Below are 22,316 nucleotides of genomic sequence, written 5' to 3' on the forward strand. Positions count from 1 at the left end.
GGCAGCAGGTTTCTGCGCGCCGTCTCCTTTGGTTAAGGAACTGGTCTGCGGATGCTTCCTCCAAGACCCGTTTGGGGTCTCTTCCTTTCAAGGGCAAGTTCCTGTTTGGGGAAGATCTGGATCAGATCATTAAGACACTCAACGAAAATGCGGTTCATAAGTTACCAGAGGATCGACCGCGTTCTTACAGACCGTTCAACTCTAACAGGAACAGGTATCGCAATCAACGTAAGGTCCGACCCTCGAGACAGCAGCCTCCACGGGCTCCTTCTTCACGCTCACATACTTGGAATCGGTCCTTTCGGGGTCATCGGCCCGGTAAGGACGGACACAGTACGGGCCCTTCCACGAAGTCACCGCAATGATGCCAGGAGGACCCTCGAGTCGATTCCTCGGCTGGGGGGGTCGACTTTCGCTCTTCTACGGGGCGTGGGTCCGAATCACTTCAGACCAATGGGTCCTCAGCATCCTAAGGCAAGGCTACGTGTTGGATTTTGTACACACGCCACCAGACAGGTTTCTGTTCTCTCCCTGCGGATCCCTCGCAAAGCGTCAGCCGTACGTCAGACCTTGGATCGTCTCCATGCTTTGGGAGCGATAGTGCCGGTTCCGGCTTCCGAGTTGGGACGGGGTCACTATTCTGTTTACTTCGTAGTTCCCAAGAAGGAGGGAACCTATCGACCCATTTTGGATCTCAAGACTGTCAACAATTTCCTCAGGGTCCCTCGTTTCCGCATGGAGACGCTCCGCTCGGTTCTGGCGGCGGTACATCCAGGGGAGTTTCTAGCCTCGTTGGATCTCACGGAGGCGTATCTACATATCCCGATCCACCATTCTCATCAACGTTATCTTCGGTTCAAGATTTTGGAACAGCATTTCCAGTTCCGGGCTCTGCCTTTCGGGCTGGCCACGGCTCCCCGGGTGTTCACGAAAATCATGGTAGTAGTGGCGGCCGCGCTCAGGAGAGAAGGAATCCTGGTGCATCCTTATCTAGACGATTGGCTCATCAGAGCGAAATCACGGGAACAGGGAATTCAGGCAGTCACAGAGTGATCCAGCTCCTTCAGGAGCTCGGTTGGATTGTCAACTTTGCAAAGAGCAGACTGCATCCATCTCAGACACTGGATTTTCTGGGAGCTCATTTCGACACGGGAAAAGCCATGGTCTTCCTCAGTGCGGAGAGAGCTCAGGCGCTACGCGAGCAGATCCTCACTTTCTTGACTCTCGAGGTTCCAAGGGCGTGGGACTATCTTCAGGTCCTGGGAACCATGGTCTCCTCCATCGACCTGGTTCCATGGGCCTTTGCCCATCTTCGGCCCCTTCAGAGAGCATTACTTTCCCGTTGGAAGCCGATGTCCCGGGATTATCAAGCGGAGCTTCCACTCCCAGACTTTGCAAGGTACAGTCTCGACTGGTGGCCGGACCCTCACCAGTTAGCTCAAGGAGTGTCCCTGGAGTCTCCAGACTGGATGATAGTGACCACGGACGCCAGTCTTTCCGGCTGGGGAGCGGTCTGTCTGGACACCTCGATTCAGGGACGGTGGTCGAAGGAACAGACGACCTGGCCCATCAACCGTTTGGAGTCAAGAGCCGTTCGGCTCGCAGCTTCAGGGCTTACTACACTTGGTGCACCACCGAGCAGTTCGGGTACTGTCGGACAACGCCACCACAGTGGCGTACATCAACAGGCAGGGAGGCACAAAGAGTCGTCTGGTGTCCTTGGAGATAGACAGACTGATGGAATGGGCGGAGATCCATCTTCTTCGTCTGGCAGCTTCCCACATAGCGGGTGTCGACAACATTCAGGCGGATTTCCTCAGCCGGCACCACCTGGACCCCGGAGAGTGGGAACTCTCGGAGGACGCGATGGCCCTGATAATCAAGTGCTGGGGAACTCCACGCTTAGATCTCATGGCAACGGCCAGAAATGCAAAGGCCGCTCGCTTCTTCAGTCGAAGAAGGGAGCACGGAGCGGAAGGAGTAGATGCGCTAGTACTTCCATGGCCACGTCAGTGTCTTCTGTATGTCTTCCCACCGTGGCCACTGGTGGGAAAGGTTATTCGAAGAATAGAAACTCATCAGGGCCCAGTAATTCTCGTGGCTCCGGAATGGCCCCGGCGACCGTGGTTCGCGGATCTTCTCCAGTTAGCGGTGGGGGATCCGCTCCGCCTCGCTCACCTTCCACGACTCCTGCGTCAGGGACCAATATTTTTTCCAGCGGCAGATCGCTTCTGTCTTGCGGCCTGGCTTTTGAACGGCGAAAGCTGAGGCGTCGCGGTTACCCTGAGTCTGTCATATCCACTCTGCTACGGGCGCGTAAGACGTCCACTTCGGTTACGTATGTTCGAGTGTGGAAGGTTTTTGAGGAGTGGTGTGGCTCAAAAGCCATTTCGGCCCCATAGGCTTCGTTGGCACAAATTCTTTCATTCCTACAGGAGGGTTTGGATATGGGTCTGGCCTATAATTCTCTTCGAGTACAAGTGGCGGCGCTTGGAGCCTTCCTTCAGGGAACGAAGGGAAGTCCTCTCTCTTCCCATCCGGATATCCTGCGTTTTCTGAAGGGAGTGAGACACCTGAAGCCTCCAATCCGTCCGCCCTGCCCATCGTGGAATTTGAACCTGGTACTCCGGACCCTCTGCAGTCCGCCTTTTGAGCCATTGAGTTCCGCTACCATCAAGGATGTTACTTTCAAGATGGTCTTCCTGGTGGCGATCAGTTCAGCAAGACGGGTCTCGGAGTTACAGGCTCTATCCTGCCGGGAGCCATACCTCCGCTTTCTCACCGAGTGGAGTTTCCTTGCGTACTGTTCCCTCATTTTTACCTAAGGTGGTATCTGGGTTTCATCTTAATCAGTCGGTGGAACTTCCTTCTTTTCCCGCTACAGAATCTGGTGATCTCCACAAGCTTGATGTACGACGAGTATTAATGCACTACCTGGAGATTACGAATGAGTTCCGGCTTTCGGATCATTTGTTTGTTCTTTGGTCGGGACCTCGGAGAGGTTGCATGGCCTCGAAGCAATCCATTGCTCGCTGGTTGAAGGGAGCGATCGTAGCGGCATACCTAGGTGCAGGTAAGTCTCCTCCGTTGGTGCTAAAGGCTCATTCTCTCCGTGCTCAGGCAACTTCCTGGGCTGAGAGTTCCTCCGTACCCGCCCAGGAAATCTGCAGGGCGGCTACTTGGAAGTCTATCCACACTTTTACCAGGCATTATCGCCTGGATGTTCGGGCGCCTTCGGACGGGTATCTAGGAGACAGGGTCATTCGGGCAGGGCTGTCCATGGCCCACCCATGATGGGAAAGCTTTGGTACATCCCACCGTCTGGAATGATCCTGGTACGTACAGGGAAAAGAAAATTATTCCTTACCTGCTAATTTTCGTTCCTGTAGTACCATGGATCATTCCAGACACCCTTCCTAGACTTGGGGGTACTTTGTTGTGGGACATCCCTGCTTACCTGTCTCTATCACTTTTGCTCTCTGTACTTCGTGTACTGTGGAACTGTTCTTCCACACAGTACTGTTTGCAAGTTTCAATGTTTATGGTTTGTTAATTTCAAATCTACTTCCTGGACATTTTGGTCCAGAGGTTGTTTTGTTCTTTAACTTGATCCCTCTGGTTCTTTCTCTTCTCTGTTGGCTTTGATAGTCTGTTTACTGAGAATTGAGTCAGGGGAGGCGTGGTTATATGGACCTCCCCTGAGAAGTTTTTGTTCTGACTCCACCTGCTGGACGGAGGACATAACCCACCGTCTGGAATGATCCATGGTACCTACAGGAATGAAAATTAGCAGGTAAGGAATAATTTTCTTTTATGCATCTGGGGTGCAGTAATCCAAAAGAGCTGTTTGTTATGGGGAGTGAAGGGCTGTTGTGCACAGGGCAAGAGAGGGACCTTGGGGAGATGGTGTCTAGCGATCTGAAGACAGCAAAGCCATATGAAAAGGTGATAGCTAAAGCCAGAAGAATGCTGGGCTGCATAGAGAAAGCAATAACCAGTAAGAAAAAGGTGATAATCCCCTTATACAGGTCCTTGGTGAGGCCTCATCTGGAGTACTGTTTTCAGTTCTGGAGACCGAATCTCAAAAGGGAAAGAGACAGGATGGTAGCGGTCCAGAGAAGAGCGACCAAAATGGTGGAGGGCCTCAAATGACTTATGAGGAGAGGATGAAGGACCTAAAGATATGTATACCCTGGAGGAGAGAAGGTACAGGGGAGAAGTGATACAGACCTTCAGATACATGAAAGGTTTTAGTTATGCACAATCAACAGCAAACTTTTTCCGTTGGAAAGAAATCAGTAGAACTAGGGGTCACAAAATGAAATTCCAGGGAGGAAGACTCAGAACCAAAGTCAGGAAATGTTTCTTCACGGTCAGGATGGTGGATGCCTGGAATGCCCTTCTGGAGCTGGTGGTGAAGACAAAAACAGTGAAAGATTTCAAAGGGGCATGGGATAAACACTGTGGATCCCTAAAGGCTTGAGGATGGAAATGAAAAGAGTGCATGGGGGTAACTTGCTGATGCGGCCGTTATTACCCTTAACCAATAAGCCTGATACTTTTGATACAACTCCAATATTGCTCTCTACTTCAATGGCAAGAGGTAACGGGCAATTGGACTCAAACAGCAACTAACAAGGGCCCTGATTTTGATGGTCTAGGAAACTAAGTATAGGGGGTGTCTTGTATGGCATGGCAGATACTACCATAAGCTTGCTGGGCAGACTGGAGGAACGTTTTGGTCATTTTCTGCCATCATTTCTATGTTTCTCTTTTTAATCACACACTGACGAAGCACACTGTTAACCTGTCATTGGACGAGCGTTTTCCCTTACCCCTTATTCAGTAAGGGGTGGAAAACGCGTGTCCAACCCGCCGAACCTAATAGCGCCTTCAACATGCAAATGCATGTTGATGGCCCTATTAGGTATGCCCGCGCGATTCAGTAAGTAAAATGTGCAGCCAAGCCGCACATTTTACTTTCAGAAATTAGCGCCTACCCAAAGGTAGGCGCTAATTTCTTCGGGCACCGGGAAAGTGCACAGAAAAGCAGTAAAAACTGCTTTTCTGTGTACCCTCCGACTTAATATCATGGTGATATTAAGTCGGAGGTCCTGAAGGGTAAAAAAAAAATAAAAAAATTTGAAGTTGGCCGGTGGCTGTCGGGTCGAAAACCGGATGCTCAATTTTGCCGGCGTCCGGTTTCCGAGCCCGTAGTTGTCAGCGGGCTCGAGAACCGATGCCAGCAAAATTGAGTGTCTGCTTTCAAACCCGCTGACAGCCGCCGCTCTGGGGCAGAAGGAGGCGCTAGGGACGTGCTAGTGTCCCTAGCACCTCCTTTTGCCTGTTTCTACTGCCAGACCTAATTTAAATATTGCATCGCGCACACAGGCGAGTGGCCTGTGCGCGCGCCGGGAGAGCGGGCGTGCACCCACTCTCCCGCGGACTTTACTGAATCGGCCTGACAGTCTCTTAATCATACATACACATGCTTTCTCTCACACATATAGATTCTCAATTACACACACAGGCTCTCAATCATACACACACTCACGCACATGTGATCTCAAACACATGCCTTCTCTGCCCCTACCGAATAACTAGCGGCAGCAACAGTCTCCTTCTCTTCCAGGCCGCGAGAAAGGAACCCCATCAGCTACGGGGGCTAATGTTGCTCGGGGCTGCATTACTCTTCTGCTTTGGGCAATGCTGCAGCACTTGTACTTTAGCATGGTCTTTCCTTCCTTGCGCGTGGCTGCTGCTTACCACTTCCTCTTCCGGGGTTGGGGGGAAGAAGGCCATGATGTGACTGCTGCCGACTCCCATCTCTTCTGCTGCGTTATGCCTGGGCTATCAGCATTTCAAGCCTAGGCAGAGGAAGAGTTCTCATCTCACTGGGGCAGGGGGAGCAGCTGGACTAGCGGGGGGACTGGGGAGTGTAGCGACACACTGAGAACGGCTGCTCTAGAAGACTGAGGGGATTGCAAGGCAGTTTGCGGAAATGCCAGCACGTGTTCAATAAAGCCTTTATTGAGATCTGGGTCTATATCTGTGCTATCAGATGATGTCATCCATGTGTAATGGCTAACTTTTCCTGCTGTTATAGAGTAGGGATATGCAGACCCAACATTTTTTATTTGATTTGTGTTTTGTTTCCAGGGGTGATTTTTTTTTTTTGGTTTGTTTTTTTTTAGTCTGATTTGTTTGCTGAACAAAAAAAAACCAAAACAAAGGATACGGAGAAGAAGCACGATGACCTGAGTTTTGCAGTTCAAAAACACAGACTTTGATGAAATGGGAAAGATCCTGGAGGAAGAACTAGAAGGCTGGGAGAACAAGAGAGATGTGTAACAATGGACCAAACTAAAAGGAGCAATTACCAAGGCAACTAATCTATATGTTAGAAAAGTAAAGAAAAGCAAGAGAAAAATGAAACACATCTGGCTCTCAAAGGAGGTGGCTGACAAAATAATAGCTAAAAGAGCAGCGTTCAAGAAATATAAAGGATCCCAAAGGGAGGAGCACAAGAGAGAATATCTGGTGGAACTGAGGGAGACTAAGAAAGTAATCAAGACAGCAAAATTATTAGAAATTATTAGAAAAGGAATGGTGAATAAAACGGAAAATGTCATAATGCCTCTGTATCGCTCCATGGTGAGACCGCACCTTGAATATTGTGTACAATTCTGGTCGCCGCATCTCAAAAAGATATAATTGGCGATGGAGAAGGTAAGAGAAGGGCTACCAAAATGATAAGGGGAATGGAGCAACTCCCCTATGAAGGAAAGACTAAGAGGTTAGGACTTTTCAGCTTGGAGAAGAGACGACTGAGGGGGGATATGATAGAGGTGTTTAAAATCATGAGAGGTCTAGAACGGGTAGATGTGGAATCGGTTATTTACTTCTTTCGGATAGTAGAAAGACTAGGGGGCACTCCATGAAGTTAGCATGGGGCACCATTTGGAACTAATCGGAGAGAGTTCTTTTTACTCAACGCACAATTAAACTCTGGATTTGTTGCCCGGAGAATGTGGTTGGTGCAGTTGGTATAGCTGTGTTTAAAGGGGGATTGGATGGGTTCTTGGAGAGAAGCCCATTGCCTGCTATTGAGTTCACTTGGAGAATGGCCACTGCCATTGGCAATGGTTACCATGGAATAGACTTGGTTTTTGGGTGCTTGCCAGGTTCTGTGGGCCTGGATTGGCCACTGTTGGAAACGGGATGCTGGGCTTGATGGACCCGTTGGTCCTGACCCAGTATGGGCATTTTCTTATGTAAAGTCAAGTGGAAAAAAGGATTGCCAAAGATGTAAAGCGAGGGTGACAAAACATTTTTCAGATACAACAGAGAAAGGAGAAAAGTTCAAAGTGGTATAGTGAAATTGAAAGGTGAAAAGGATCAATGTGTGAAGACAGACGAAGAAATGGCAGAAATATTAAACAAATACTTCAGTTTGGTGTGTTACTAAAGAGGACCATCGCTAGTTAACAAGAAACTGGAGGGGAGTGGAGTATATGTAACTGCAGTTTACAGAAGAGAATGTATGGGAAGAGCTAGGAAAACTAAAAGTGGACAAAGCCATGGGGCCTGATGAGGTTTATCCCAGGATACTGAGGGAGTTCAGAGATGTGCTTGCAGGTCTGCTGTGTGACCTGTTCAGTAGATCCCTAGAAACGGAGTGGTGGCCGACTGAATGGTGAAAGAGCAGTGGTGGTCCCGCTTCACAAGAGTGGGAGCAGAGAGGAGGCTGGAAACTACAGGCTGGTTAGCCTCACCTCGGTGGTAGGAAAAGTAATGGAGCTGCTGCTGAAAGAATAGTGAACTATCTACAGTCAGAAGAATTGCTGGACCAGAGGCAGCATGGATCCTGGGGAAGGTCCTGTCAGACAAATCTGATTGACTTTTTTGATTGGGTGACTAGGGAATTAGATCAAGGAAGAGCGCTCAATGTCATCTACTTGGATTTCAGCAAAGCTTTTGATACGGTCTCGCACAGGAGGTTTGTGAATAAAATGAGAAGCTTAGGAGTGAGTGCCAAGGTGGTGACCTGGATCGCAAACTGGCTGGCTGCTGACAGAAGACAATGTGTGATGGTAAATGGAACTACTCTGAAGAGAGTCTGGGTAAACAATAAGCATGGTGTAGCTTGCTTGCTTACGGCAGTTACTTCCCGAATCAATTAAGCCTGATACTTCACTTGAAATACATATGCAGCGCAGTTCACTGCTTCAAATGCAGTGGGGAATGAAGAAAAAGTGGATTTATATTCAGACAACCAACAAGGACTGAATTGCACAGGCTGGGTAAACAAATAAGCATGGGAGTAGCTTGCTTATTGCGGCTGTTACTACCCCTAACTAATTAAGCTACATATTTCATTTAGATGCAGTTCCAACACTGCTCTCTATATTAATGGTGGGGGTAGAAGGGAAATAAAACCAAAATGTTACTAAGGGCCAAGAGTAACAGATAAGTAGGAGAAAAAAACAAGTGCGAAAGCTTGCTGGGCAGACTGGATGGGCCGTTTGGTCGTCTTCTGCCGTCATTTCTATGTTTCTATATTTAAGCGGAGTGCCGCAAGGATTGGTGTTGGGACCAATCCTGTTCAATATCTTTGTGAGCGACATTGCGGACGGGACAGAAGGTAAGGTTCGTCTTTTTGTGGATGATACTAAGATCTGCAACAGAGTGGACATGCTGGAAGGAGTGGCGAGAATGAGATGGGATTTAAGGAAACTGGAAGAGTGGCCGAAGATATGGCAGCTGAGATTCAATGCCAAGAAGTGCAGAGTCATGCATATGGAGTGAGGAAATCCGAAAGAACTGTATTTGGGGAGTGAAGGGCTGTTGTGCCCGGAGCAGGAGAGAGACCTTGGGGGTGATAGTGTCTAACGATCTGAAGTCGGCGAAACAATGTGACACGGCGATAGTTAAAATCAGAAGAATGCTGGGCTGCGCAGAGAGAGGAATATATAGTAAGAGAAAAGAAGTGAATGTCCCCTTGTACAGGGCCTTGGTGAGGCCTCACCTGGAGTACTGTGTTCAGTTCTGGAGACCATATCTCCAAAGGGATAGAGACAGGATGTTATAGTTAGTGAGGTTTTGGGTGGACCCTTGGACACTGTAGCAGCTGACCACGCCCATGGGGGGGAAGTCCCGTGAGGGGCCACAGGTCAGGCTCAGCTCTGGACACACAAACACAGATAGTTCTTTATTTAGACAGTTTGAGAAGCCTCCAGAGGTGGCAGTAGTGAGTAGAAGATGTAGCCCGGCTGGGCTAGGATTCCCCAGGGCGCTGGAACAGCGGTTTCTCCGGTAGCAGTGCTGTAGTGGAGAGAGCTGAGAAAGTGAGTACAATAAAACATTCACAGAGTCCCAAGTATGGAGAAGCCCCGAGATAGGGTGAGCTGGCACTCGAGAAGCGAGTACCAGATCCCTGGAGGTAGAGAGACTTGTTGGTAACGTACTCACACAGCAGTCCATGTAAGAGATGGCACTGGTGCTGGAACGGGGGCAGGCCCTCGAGGAGCGAGTACCTGGTTCCAGGGAGACAATTCTGAGGAGTTGATGATAATAGTACTCACTGTTGGTGTCTGTAGCGAATTCCTCCAAGTAGGAAAGGAGATGGATGCAGGCAGCGGGTCAGGGAACATGGGCCCTCGAGGAACGAGTACCCCGTTAGCAGAAAGAGTCCAATAGAAGTTGGAAGGCAGAGTAGCTAGGTTCGGAGAGCGAATTCCATCTGTAAGATTCCCCCTTGCTAATTCAACAGCTAGCAATAAACAGCGTGATGTCATCACAGGGGGACGCCCCTGAGGAACGCGCCAATGAGGAAATAAGAATGAGGGCTGCACGGCGCGCGCACCCTAAGGTACCTGGAGAACATGGCGGGAGGCAGCGCCCAAGCCGGTCCGGGGATGCTTGAGAGGATGGCAGATGGACGCCGTGGCAGCCAGGCGTCCATCAAGAGCAGGAGGAGTCGCAGACAAGGAAAGGTAGGTGGAGTGAAGCCGTCGGGCAACGATGCTCATAACACAGGATGGAAGCGGTCCAGAGAAGGGCGACCAAAAAGGTGGATGGTCTTCATAAAATGACTTATGAGGAGAGAAGGAAGAACCTAAATATGTATACCCTGGAGGAGAGGAGCAGGGGTGATATGATACAGACTTTCAGATACTTGAAAGGTTTTAATGATCCATGGTCAATCCGCAGGTATCATGCGGATTCTTCGGCGTTTTGCAAGTACTCCATGTGAGATTTACACCGAATGAAGTGGCGGTTTTATACATATACAGCTGGCAGTTATATATAAGGTCCTATCGGGAAATTGGTGGAAAATTGTTGGTGTTGAAAACAGTTACTGCATTTGATTTTCCCGTTGCTGGTGGTTGAGAGGATTTAACTGCAGAAAGTATTTGGACTCCTGGGAGTTTTTTGAAATATACAACGGTCCTCAGTTAATTCAGAAAAGTATACAAAAGGAATGGTTACAGAGACCGGATTCATGTGCAATTTGTAACTTGATTATATATGACCATCAATGATAAAAAAACTGACAACATATATACGAAGGAGTTAACAACATGAAGATGTTAGTATAAAGGTGCTATTTAAGGACATCCATCTTTCCCCTGAAGAAGCCCAGTAATACGGGCAAAACGGGTATCCCGTTGGGCTGCATAAAAATACAGTAATAGCACATGATTGTAATACTGATGTTAGTTAAATCATTGTAGGCATTTACCACATAGAAGTGAATTGTATGTTATATATGCTATATGTTGGGCATGTCAACATTGGTTGGTGATGGTGCATATATATGTTTTATGTATTGATTTTTAGAGATAATGAGGGACACATAGTATGAATGGAATGGTATGAGTGATTATTTAGTAGTTATGCGTCGTTGATGGTTTTTATTCTGTGATGTCTTTAGCACATGTCGGTTCTAATATAATATGTTAAATTCATTTTTGAATAAAAAATCGTGATATATTTACTTATGGGCATTATAAGTTTGCCGAGTTCTCTGTTCATATAGTTTATCTATTAATAGCAACAGAGGTGTACGTATGTAGATTTATGCCATGGTCAACAACAACATCTTTTACATTGGAAAAAAATCAGTAGAACTAGGGGTCACGATTTGAAGCTCCAGGGAGGAAGACTCAGAACCAATGTCAAGAAGTATTTCTTCACAGAGAGGGTGGTGGTTGCCTGGAATGCCCTTCCGGAGGAAGTGGTGAAGACTAAAACTGTGAAGGAATTCAAAGGGGCAAGGGATAAACACACTGGATCCATAAAGGCTAGAGGATGGGAATGAAGAGAAGAGCCATGGGAGTGGATTACTGGAGTGGAGGCTAGTACCTGGTGATTACTATCCTTACTCAATAAGCCTTTGCCCGGTTAATGCAACTCCAGCATTGCTTTCTGCTTCAACGGCAAGGAGAAACGTGGAAAAAGAGGATTTGCATTCAGATAACAACCAACAAGGACTGAACTTCACAATCTGGGTAAACAAATAAGCATGGGGGTAGCTTGCTTATTATGACGGTTACTACCCTAAAGCAATTAAGCCTGATACATCATATGCATATACAGAGTTGCTGTCTGCTTCAACGGCAGGGGGAAATGTGGAAAACAGGATTTACATTCAGACAACACCAGCAAGGCATTGATCTGTGCAGTCTGGGTAAACAAGCATCGGGGTAACTTGCTTGATGTGGCGGTTACTACCTTTAACCATTAACCTTAAGCTCACCTTTGATGCAACTCCAACATTACTCTCTGTATCAACGGCAGGGGGTGGCAGGAAATTTGAATCAAACAGTTACCAACAATGGCCCTGTACTTGGTGGTTGATGAAACAGATAAGTGTGGGAGCTTGCTGGGCAGACTGGATGGGCAGATTGGTCTTTTTCTGCCATCATTTCTATGTTTCTATAATGCCCCCTCCCCCCTCAAAAAAAACAAACCCCAAACCGATTTAAAAAAAACCAAAAACACCCAAACAATCCAGGCCTCAACCACCCTCCTGCCCTTCCACAGAATAACCTGGGGCCTGGGGTTGCTGGCTATGCATCTCTGAACCCCTCTCTGGGCACATGACAAACCTAGCTCAGTGCCTTGGCCTACCCAGCTTGGCTTCACCAAGCCTATCCCATCCTTGTTCAAATTTGCCTGGCCGTGGAGCTTCCATGCCAGCCTCCAGATACCCCCTTCCAACATCCTTGAAAAAGCTAAAGGGAGAAGTGAAGCCCACTCGCTCCTATCTTAGCCCAGAATTTCAAAAATGGTGATCTGCCTGGAGGATGGTGCAGAAGTGAGGAAACTTTGGCCCCTTCCTCTGATGTGGCCATCGACATTTTGTTGGGATTTGCTTCTGCCCTTAAGTTTTTTCACAGGAATTAGGTAAGTGGGGGGCTGAGGTGGGAGCTTCCTGGCTCTGCCAAATTTGAATGGGAGTGAGGGATGGGAGGGGTCTGGGGAGGCTGAGCTGGGTAGGTCTGGGCCCCAGGTGAAATTGTGGAAGGACAGGAATGAATACAGAAATAACCCCAAATTATTGGATATTTTCATGGGGGGTTATGGAATAAACTGAATGGCCTCATTCGTTGTAACTTTTGCATTTGTTTAAAACAAATGCACAATCATACCATGAATTTCCATCCCCCAACGTACACCCCTTACCTTCCCAGAACACACATGGAGAAGAAAGGGGGAAATGGGGAGCGCAGTGGGGAGAGGTTGAAAGTGCAAATGGACAAGGGAGGAGAGGGAGGATGGGTGGGAAATGGTGGTGGACACAAAACACACATCCACCTCCCAGTGCCAACACACACACACACACACACTCACCTCCCAGTGCCAACACACACACCTCCCAGTGCCAAACACACACACACACACACACACACACACACAGGTGAGAGGAGAGAGTAGGGGGGGACATGAAGAAAGTGCAAGGCTATTTTCCTTTTATTCCCATGTTTTTCTTGTTGTATGTCTGTAATTATGATTGTATTGTAAATCACACCGAACATTGGAGGGTGCGGATAATAAATCATTTTAAATAAATAAGGGGGACACAATTCATACATATACCCCTCATCACCAGCACTTACATCCCTACACCAACCCCAACAACTTATACCACCTACATGCACCTCAGCCATCAATATATATCCCATCACCTGCACGCCCACCTTACACACCTTCTGACCTACACTCTTACCCACTGAATGCTTTCCCCCCCCCCCACCACACACAGACGTCAGCTCTCATTTCTCCACCCCCTTCAGAGCAAGTGCAAGATACCGATAATGTACACATCCAGCCAATGGAATCATAAAACCCATCTTTTGACATGCCATGCAGTTATCACTTTCTTTTTTGGTGTATTCCTTTAACATCCATGCATAATCAGTCAAGGGGGAAAAATGAGGTGATGGGATGGAGAATTCTAAACTTTCTCTCTGCCCTTCATAGAAACATAGAAACATAGAAATGACGGCAGAAGAAGACCAAACGGCCCATCCAGTCTGCCCAGCAAGCTTCACACACTTTTTCACTCATACTTATCTGTTTCTCTTAGCTCTTGGTTCTATTTCCCTTCCACCCCCACCATTAATGTAGAAAGCAGTGATGGAGCTGCATCCAAGTGAAATATCTAGCTTGATAAGTTAGGGGTAGTAGGGGTAGTAACCGCCGCAATAAGCAAGTTACACCCATGCTTATTTGTTTTACTCAGACGATGTTATACAGCCCTTATTGGTTGTTTTTCTTCTCCCCTGCCGTTGAAGCAGGGAGCTATGCTGGATATGCTTGAAGTATCAGTTTATTCTTCTCCCATGCTGTTGAAGCAGAGAGCCATGCTGGATATGCATCGAAAGTGAAGTATCAGGCACATTTGGTTTGGGGTAGTAACCGCCGTAACAAGCCAGCTACTCCCCGCTTTGTGAGTGCAAACCCTTTTTTCTTCTCCCCTGCCGTTGAAGCAGAGAGCTCTGCTGGATGTGTGTAGTATCAGTTTTTTCTTCTCCCCTGCCGTTGAAGCAGAGAACTATGCTGTATATGCATAGAAATTGAAGTAACAGGCTTATTTGGTTTGGGGTAGTAACCGCCGTAACAAGCCAGCTACTCCCCCCTTTGTGAGTGCAGATCCTTTATTCCACATTTCCTCTTGCTGTTGAAGCTAGAACGATGTTGGAGTCACAGTAAGCACTTATCATTAGTCATTCCTTGCATTTTCCATTTAGGCACAAACATGGAGTCTAGAGCGGAGAGCGCCCTGGCAAGGTTGGTGAGCAAAGCAGAGGTGTAGCCCTTTATAATAAAAATGTATATTCTGCCAATCCAAGGAACTGAGCTGTCAAATCACAGTTCATAAGAGACAGAATTATAAAGTGTTACCAGATCAACAACACAGAAGCTTTACTTTAGGTAATGAAAGTAAAACCTAATGAGGGAAGCATCATGTTGCAAGTAAACAGGGAAGTGATTGTCAGCTGCAGCTGCGGACCCCATAATACAAAGAGGACTAATAAAAGCTAGGGATCAAAGCTTGCTGGAAAAATCACATTATAGCATTTTTATGGAATAGCATGTAATCTTTTTCCAACTGGAGCTGTCCTGGAAGGGCATTTCAGAGAGTTGGTCCTGCTACTGAAAGAGCTTGAACATGTTTCAACATAACTAGAAAGTATGTTAAAATGAAGTGACTAGTAGTAAAAGGCTTAAAACCTCCCTTCTCTCCCCTACCTCCCTGAAGAAAACAAACTTTGAGCCATTTTAGCAATATGGTTGAGTTCATTTTGACACTTTATTTATTAAGAAAACAGTTATTTCCAGTGTCTCCAGCCACTAAGTGCACAAGATTTAGGTGAGAACAAACGGTTTCAGTAAGTGCTGTTACCTTTTGATCGTGGTATCACATGAAATATGTCCTACATAGATGTTTCCATAGAAAGCCTGGCAGGAGACTGTGCCCTTTATTTCTGATGCATAATTTATCACTTCTTCCTGATGCTTCTGCTTTGTTTGTGTTGAGAAATGTATGTTCTCTGTACGCAGTCCACAAACTGCTGAAGATCTAACATGGTAGTGCTTAACCAACCTGATTATTAAAGAGTTCATTAGCAGTTAGGGGGGAAAGCTGTGGTTATAAATCCTATTGTTGGTGTATAAAGGCTGTAGGCACGATCTTGTATGTAATTTATGGTGTTGAATGGGCCTAGTTGATGCTAAAAGCATTAATTAGTCAACTGCAAAAAGAGATGGAACTAAGCTGCTTTTAATTTTTGACCTGTACACTGAAAATCTGGACCCCAATTGTTTTTGTTTTATTTTGCTGTAGTTAGTATGTATACATTATTGAATACAAATATTTAGTATAGTTTTGCAAATAAGGAGCATCTATAATTTGGCCTGTTTTGTTTTAAACTGTTGTAATTCTTGTTTATTTCATATAACTCATGTCTTACTTCATTAGCACTGAGTATATTAATGGCGCATTATGAATAATATAGAACAAAGGAGATAGAGCAGCGCTTAAATTAAATCAAAGAGGAAAGCTGACAGTTGCTCAGTAGCACATGGTTCGGAGGGAGGTGTCTACAAAGGATACTAATGAAGCATTAGAGTTAGGGAATCCCGGGGGAGAGAGCGGAAGAGAAGGGAGGAGGGACTCACCCTTCCGTCGAGCCATCCGGAAACGCTGTGAAAAGACCTAGCAGGGGAATGTTTTCAGTTGTTGTTTAAATAGTTTTGAGTCGTTTTGTAGCCTGAGTTTTTCGGGTAGAGAATTCCAAAGGTGAGGTCCGGCTATGGAGGCCGCTCTATCTCTAGTTGATATAAGGTTAGCTGTTGCTACTGATGATATGGTGAGCAGGGCTTTATTGGTAGATCTGGTGTTGCACTGTGGTAAATGCTTCAGGAATATAGAATTTAAGCATTCTTTTTCATTGTTTGTTTTTGTGTATTATGGTGAGTAATTTGTATTCTGCTCGTTTCATTATGGGCAGCCAATGTAGTTCTTTTAGTCCTGGGGTAATGTGTTCCGATCTTTGCATATATACCGTTTTTGAGGGACAGTGGTCTCTTTATGCTATGTGTAGAGCCACTGAATGGCTCTGAGAAATTCAGACTCTGACTACTTATACCCTGTTGTATGGCTCTGCCCCTGATGATCTGGATTGATCTTCAAGGGATTCAAAAAGTATCCTAGAACAACTGGAATGTGTTACTGGCAATTAGACAGCTAGGAAGCAAAGTGATGGTGTGAGATCCTGGTCGAAGATTTGTCAGCTCCTCTTAATCCTGTGTATACTGATTTTTATGTAAAATGAGCTCTATTAAGCCTGTAATCGCCATTGGACTACTCAAAGCTAACAATTGTAGTGGAATTTTTGGATGCTGTGTCAATAGTGGAGCTGCCACAACTGATTCAGACCTTCACTCGTAAAATGGGCCATATATTGGGCGACGTATTCTGTCAGGAGCAATGGACTAGGAAAATTGATTTCAGATTTTGCCTATATTATGTTATGACCATTATTTGATTACATTCTTGTTTGAACAAGTGAATACCATTAGACAAGAGTAAAGTACAATCAAGGTGATTTGCCCTAGATTTGAAGTGGAAGACTGTTTGGCAGAGTGGGAATATATATACAGATATTAAGAGCTTCAAATAGTTAATGATCTGGTTGGTCTAATACCTTTGCTAAAGTTGCCTCTGAAGAGGTAAAAGAGCAAATTGTAAGAAAAGATCTCCTTGGTTTTCATGTGAATTCGAGAATAAAAGATGTGCTATATGTAAAGAATTGGACAGACTTGAATATATAGAATTGTGTAGTGATTATAAAGCCCACTTACAAGCAGTACAAAAAAAAAAAATTTACCCAAAGGCTATACAATCTTTCTTGAATTAACCATAGGAGCTGTTTCATGTGATGAGAAAACTAACAGAGAAACCAAGGATGATTGCTCTTGAGCCGATTGTGATGGTCTAGCAGATTATTTTATTAGCAAGGTAAATTATTTGCTCTCAAATATTAATATCAAAGAAAGTAAAGATCTGGCTTTATCCTCTCCTTTGTGGGAGAATTGTAAACCAATATCTAGATTGGATGTCACAATAAGTGGAAGATAATTTGAGACTTTTAATTTGGACCCTTGACCTTTCTGGGTAATACAAAGTCGGAATGTCTTTCATCTGATGGTAAAGATTATTGGCTGAAGAAGTGCCTGACCCATTAAAAAAAAAAAAGGCTACAGTGCAGCCAAGTAGTTAATTCATCTTATCAAACAGTGGGATTATGATTTTTATCATCTAATTTCAAACCTTCCCAGTGTGATTAAAATTTCAGAACACTTAAATGAAGTTTTGCAAGAGCATTAAGTGCTAGACGAGAATCAGTTTGGATTCAGAAAAGAAGAGGAAGAGAGGTGCTTCTGATTACTCTGGTCCGTTACATCAAATAGGCTCTTTTCTTTTGATTATATTTGGGGACCTTCATTTTTTTTTTCCCCTTGGGAATTTATCAAGTTTATTATTACAAGAAAAAAACAGGAGAAAATTGGTGGAAAAAAGCAACTCATTTTTTTCTGAGTAAATATCAGTATATTTTAATGGACAGAAGCCAGGATAATAAAAAAAAAAAAAAAAAAAAAAAAAATTGAGCAGATTCTCCCACTCGTGCACTCAGCAGCATCTCTACCTCTACCCTTGTCCCCTGCCTAACATGTCACTATTTCTCCTCACACGTCCGAGCATCTTTCTCTTCCCTCCCATTGCAACAGCATTCGTCCTTACCAATGGTGGGTCCAGGCTTCTTCTTCTCCCTCGGCAGCCCGCTTACTGAGGCTCCCACGCTCTGCAGTACTGCATTCCTGCGGGGGTCAGGGAGCTTGCTGGGAAGGGCGTCTGGTTGGTATGGCCCACTACAAGCAGAAGGCAACCTGGTTGCCTGGGGAGAGAGGGAGTCACATCTTGAAGTATCATATCAGCAGCGCTGGTGGGCAAGCACTGTTGCTTTTTTTTTTTTTTGGGAGGAGGGGTGGGGGAGAGGCAGGACTTGAAACACTGCAGGTGTGTTGGCCTGTACTGGCTTCCAGCAGTGGATGGAGGCTTTGAGATACTGCATTGAAAGTTACAGAGCTGCTCTTTGCTCAGCCTAAAATTAATGTGAAAATCTGTTTAAACTGATTGGCATGTTTGGAATAATTCAGGAATTTGTGGGTGAAAATCGGTTTAAACTGAAAATGAAGGACCCTAGTTATGCTGGACATATCTGCAGTTACATAATATGCTGTTAAGATTAGACATGTTAGTAATAGGCGATACTTTTTTTTAATTGGTTTACATCATTTGAAGCAGAGAACGCAGTAATTTAAACAGGATGACAGTCTCCTCCATTGAAAAACAATGGCTGGTGTACCACATTAATGCTGTTTAATATTAGTTCTTTCTTCTATGGGAGTGAGATATGTGATTTATGTGGATAACATTCAGTTTTTTTCTCCTTTGCAATATTGATGGGTCGCTGCCATTACGAACGCTGACAAGCTGTTTTTATCAGATATGAAAATGGATGTTAGATAATGGATTAGTGCTAAGTCTACAAAAAAACTGTTGCTGTAGTTTAGAAGGGGGAGTCCACTTGTCACAAATTTCAAATTTGGATTCTTAAAAATTTACATTACCTGAGGCATGTAACCTGGGTTTTATATTAGACTCACGATTAACTTTAACTTTAAAATCTCGAGCTAAGGAATTTGCTAAATCAGCTTTCTACAAATTGTGTTATAGGCACTTGAAATATTTTATATCCAGAGCAGTTTTTAAACTGCCCCTTGGATGTCATCAACAAATGTCTATTCAACACTAGTTTAAAGGCAAGGCTTACAGGCCTGAAGAACAACGCTATGAAAGAACTTGCATGCAACACTTTACTGAATCACCACTGGTCTGCTCTGTGTTTTCAAAATGGTGTTCAGCTCCTGATCTGCTGCTGGCTTGATTCTGAGACCTGCCCACTGGGCGATGTCAGTGAACAAAGGACTCGCCCCTTTGTGGGGGCCATGGGACGTTGCCAGGTTAAAGGTATTTTAATTATTTTTAATTTTAAATGGTAGGTGTTGAAATGTCTGCAGTTAACTCACATTCTGTACCAGTTATTTTGGGACAGGGGAAATATGTTGAATTACCTACTTTATGTTGTAGTTCTTTCCAACATATTGTTAGGCATTTGGTTTATCTGTTAAAGTCAGCAGGTAATCATAGATTCTGGTGAAAAACCATTATCCATGAGCTATTGGAATGCTCACTCTAAAGAAGAAAGAGATGGAAAATACAAATTTGCTTTTTCAGTTTGATGATGATGATGATGTACTGCTCATAACTGAATCATGGTTATCGGAGACAGATATTGTCTACGCTAGTTTTCTGTGTCCTTTGGGTTATTCTCATGTGAGTGTGGATTGGACTGGAAAGAAGGGTGGCGGGGTATTTGTGATTTTTAAGAAGGAAATAAATGTTTGTAAACTGACTGATATTGATTAATGGTTTGAAACAATAGTCTTTCAAATTCAGGAGTGGACTTTTGATCCTTTTTTATTTGCATCTGTGGTAACTTGAGCATTAGTGGCTTGGGGACAGCCAGTGGAAAAACTGAGGCGGACTCTGGCTATTCATTAAGTGCAGTTTATTTACAGTGAAAACCCACAAAAGTGCAATGCACAGCAAAACAAAACAACTTAGGTAGCTTACCTTGGTTTCAGATATCTCACAATTAACAAAGGAAATTGCAAAGCAAAAATACACTTGGAGGAAGCTCACCTTTACTTCAGGCAAATTCCCAACTTTAAGCTAGCAGGTTTTTCCAATGCCATTCTCAACCTTAAACATAGCAGGTCTCCTCATATAGTGGGACTCTCTCTCTTCCCTGGGGCCCGTCTAGCCCTTCTAGGCCCTACCTAAGGTCTTATATGCTGGTAAAGAGCTCTTCTCTTCACCCAGGATTCCCTGCTGGTCTCAACCTTAAAGGAGGGACCATGCGAGACAGCTGTGCCCGGTCCTTTAAGGCAATCTGAAGGCTTTTTCTGTACACTGTCACAGCATCCCTGCCCAGAATACTGAAAATATACATAGCATTATTGACAGTATTACTGCTTTGTCCCTTAAATATACAAACTTGGTTGTTTTGGGGGACTCTTATGTCTATTTTGATGAGACTCATTCTGGTATTACAATACAATTTATAACCTCTATGACTGCTATAGGTTTAGCACAACCTCTTCAGTGCTACCCATTGTAGTGGACACATATTGGATATTATTTTAGCTTCTGACTATGTGATTGAGGAGTCTAGTGCTGCAAATATTTAAAAACTTTTCATACTTTGGTCTGACCATTGTTTGTTTTCAGTTGGAGCAGATTAAGGGTAATACAAGACAGACTATGGTGCAGAAGATGGTAAGGCAAGCAGTGAATCCTGATGTTTTAAAGGAATGCTGGGAAGGTATTATGAAAAATGTTTTTTTCTCTGTTGATCAATTAGTTGATTGGTGGAATGAAACATTCATTGGTATTTATGATCGGGTAGCGTTTAGGAAGGTGGTGAATAGGAAACTTTGGACTAATTATGCTCCATGGCATTTTACAGAATTGGTTGAATTAAGGAAACAACTTTGTAAGGAAATGGTAAAAGAAATAAAATCGCAAAAGTCAAATCATGTTAGAGGAGGAGAGACACAAGATATACAACTACCCCATTTAACCATTGCACTTTTCATTTTTATAAGACCATTATAGGCACTCCTGATTATTACACCTTCACTGCTCAATAATAATTTTCATTTTATAATGTCTTAATAAAGTCTTTGGCAGATCATCTCATGCATTGTCCCATGTATCTGTTTCGAAACTCGATTTGCATCAAGAGATACTTAGAAAAGTATTACAGGAGTCACCCAACAAATTTTGTGGTCTTCAACAATTGTGTATTCTATCTGGAAGTTACAAAATAAAATAATTGCATCGTTACTGCATGTATCAATGTATCAGCAAATATGCATCAGAGCACCTACACTAGCTTGGTGTCTATTGCTTCTTTGGTGCCAAAATGCTCAAACTAAAAGGAACTCCCCAATGTATGTCTCTAGAGATTCATAATGTAAAATAACTGATAAAGGATAAAAACGTATTGGTTAGCTTATAGAATACCAATGCACTTCTAAATTCAGTCCCCATGGATTAACTGTGTTTAAAAAGAAAATCCAAAATTACTTGCAAAGATTCAGATATGCCTGACAATTGCCGCCTCTAGGCAATTCAGGATATATTCCAGAATACATCACTACAATTCATCAAAGGTATGGTCATAGTCTAAGCCAGTGGTTCTCAACCTTTTCCCTATTGTGACACACCTGACAGACCACGCTTACATGTGTGACACACTGCTCATTACAATTTACGGCGGAAATAAAAAATAAAGGTCCAGTATTATTTTTATTGTTAAGAATGACACAAGGAAAAGTTACATATTCTATCTGAACAGAAATTGCATAAATAGTAAACATCCCACACCAAAACAGCACCAATTTCCAGCAATTAATAACCACCTTACCTAAGAAAAGGCAACACTGAAAATATTACACCAGGCCTTAAGCACCAATACATCTCCTATTAGGAAAACAGACCAAGTCAGGCTGCTATAGAGCCCTACATAGAAACTACACGCCAGCAGAAAACCTCACCTGAATCACATGTGCTGACCCTCCCCTAACAAAGAATAAAGAGACCAAAACGCACAACTAGAAGCATGCAGACAAAAACTGAATTGGAAACCGCAACAAGCCAGAGTCTCTGTATGCAGTGCAACAAAGGAAAAAAAGCAACATCACCCATCCTTTTAAAACAAATCAAAAAATATAAAATCGGTAGCAGTAAAACCATACTAACAAAAAGAACAGATTATTTCAAAACAGCGGAATATTTGATATCCAGGTGCCCTGATATTGTTTTGAATTAGCAGGGGGAGGGATGGTTTGCTTGCAACTTTCTCCTCTTTCTCTCACACACTGGCTCTCAATCGCTCACATATACACATGCTTTTTCCCTCTCACTTATATAGACTCTTAATTACACATTTACACACATGCTGTCTACCTTTTCAGGCTTATACACACAGGCTTTCAATCACACACATACATGCTGTCTTTTTCTCTCACACACAGACTTTCATTCACATGCTTACAAACATATTCTCTTTCTTTCTCTCGTTTACTCACAGGCTCTCAATTACATACTCCCA

At 44.4% G+C, this 22,316-nt stretch overlaps 1 protein-coding gene across 3 annotated transcripts in view; it reads left to right on the top strand.

The window, feature by feature from the left end:
• Positions 1–22,316, top strand: part of FAM168A (family with sequence similarity 168 member A) — a 579,070-nt gene that overhangs the window by 145,692 nt on the left and 411,062 nt on the right. Inside the window, exon 1 of one of the 3 annotated variants that reach the window (XM_029602125.1) lies at positions 19,061–19,105. The exons of the other annotated variants lie outside the window; for them this stretch is intronic. The gene's annotated coding sequence lies outside the window, so the exon portion shown is untranslated. Of the gene's footprint in view, positions 1–19,060; positions 19,106–22,316 lie in introns of those variants that run through there. 3 annotated transcript variants of the gene reach the window in all.

Source organism: Rhinatrema bivittatum, chromosome 5 (genome assembly GCF_901001135.1).
Source record: "Rhinatrema bivittatum chromosome 5, aRhiBiv1.1, whole genome shotgun sequence".
Lineage (NCBI taxonomy): Eukaryota > Metazoa > Chordata > Amphibia > Gymnophiona > Rhinatrematidae > Rhinatrema > Rhinatrema bivittatum.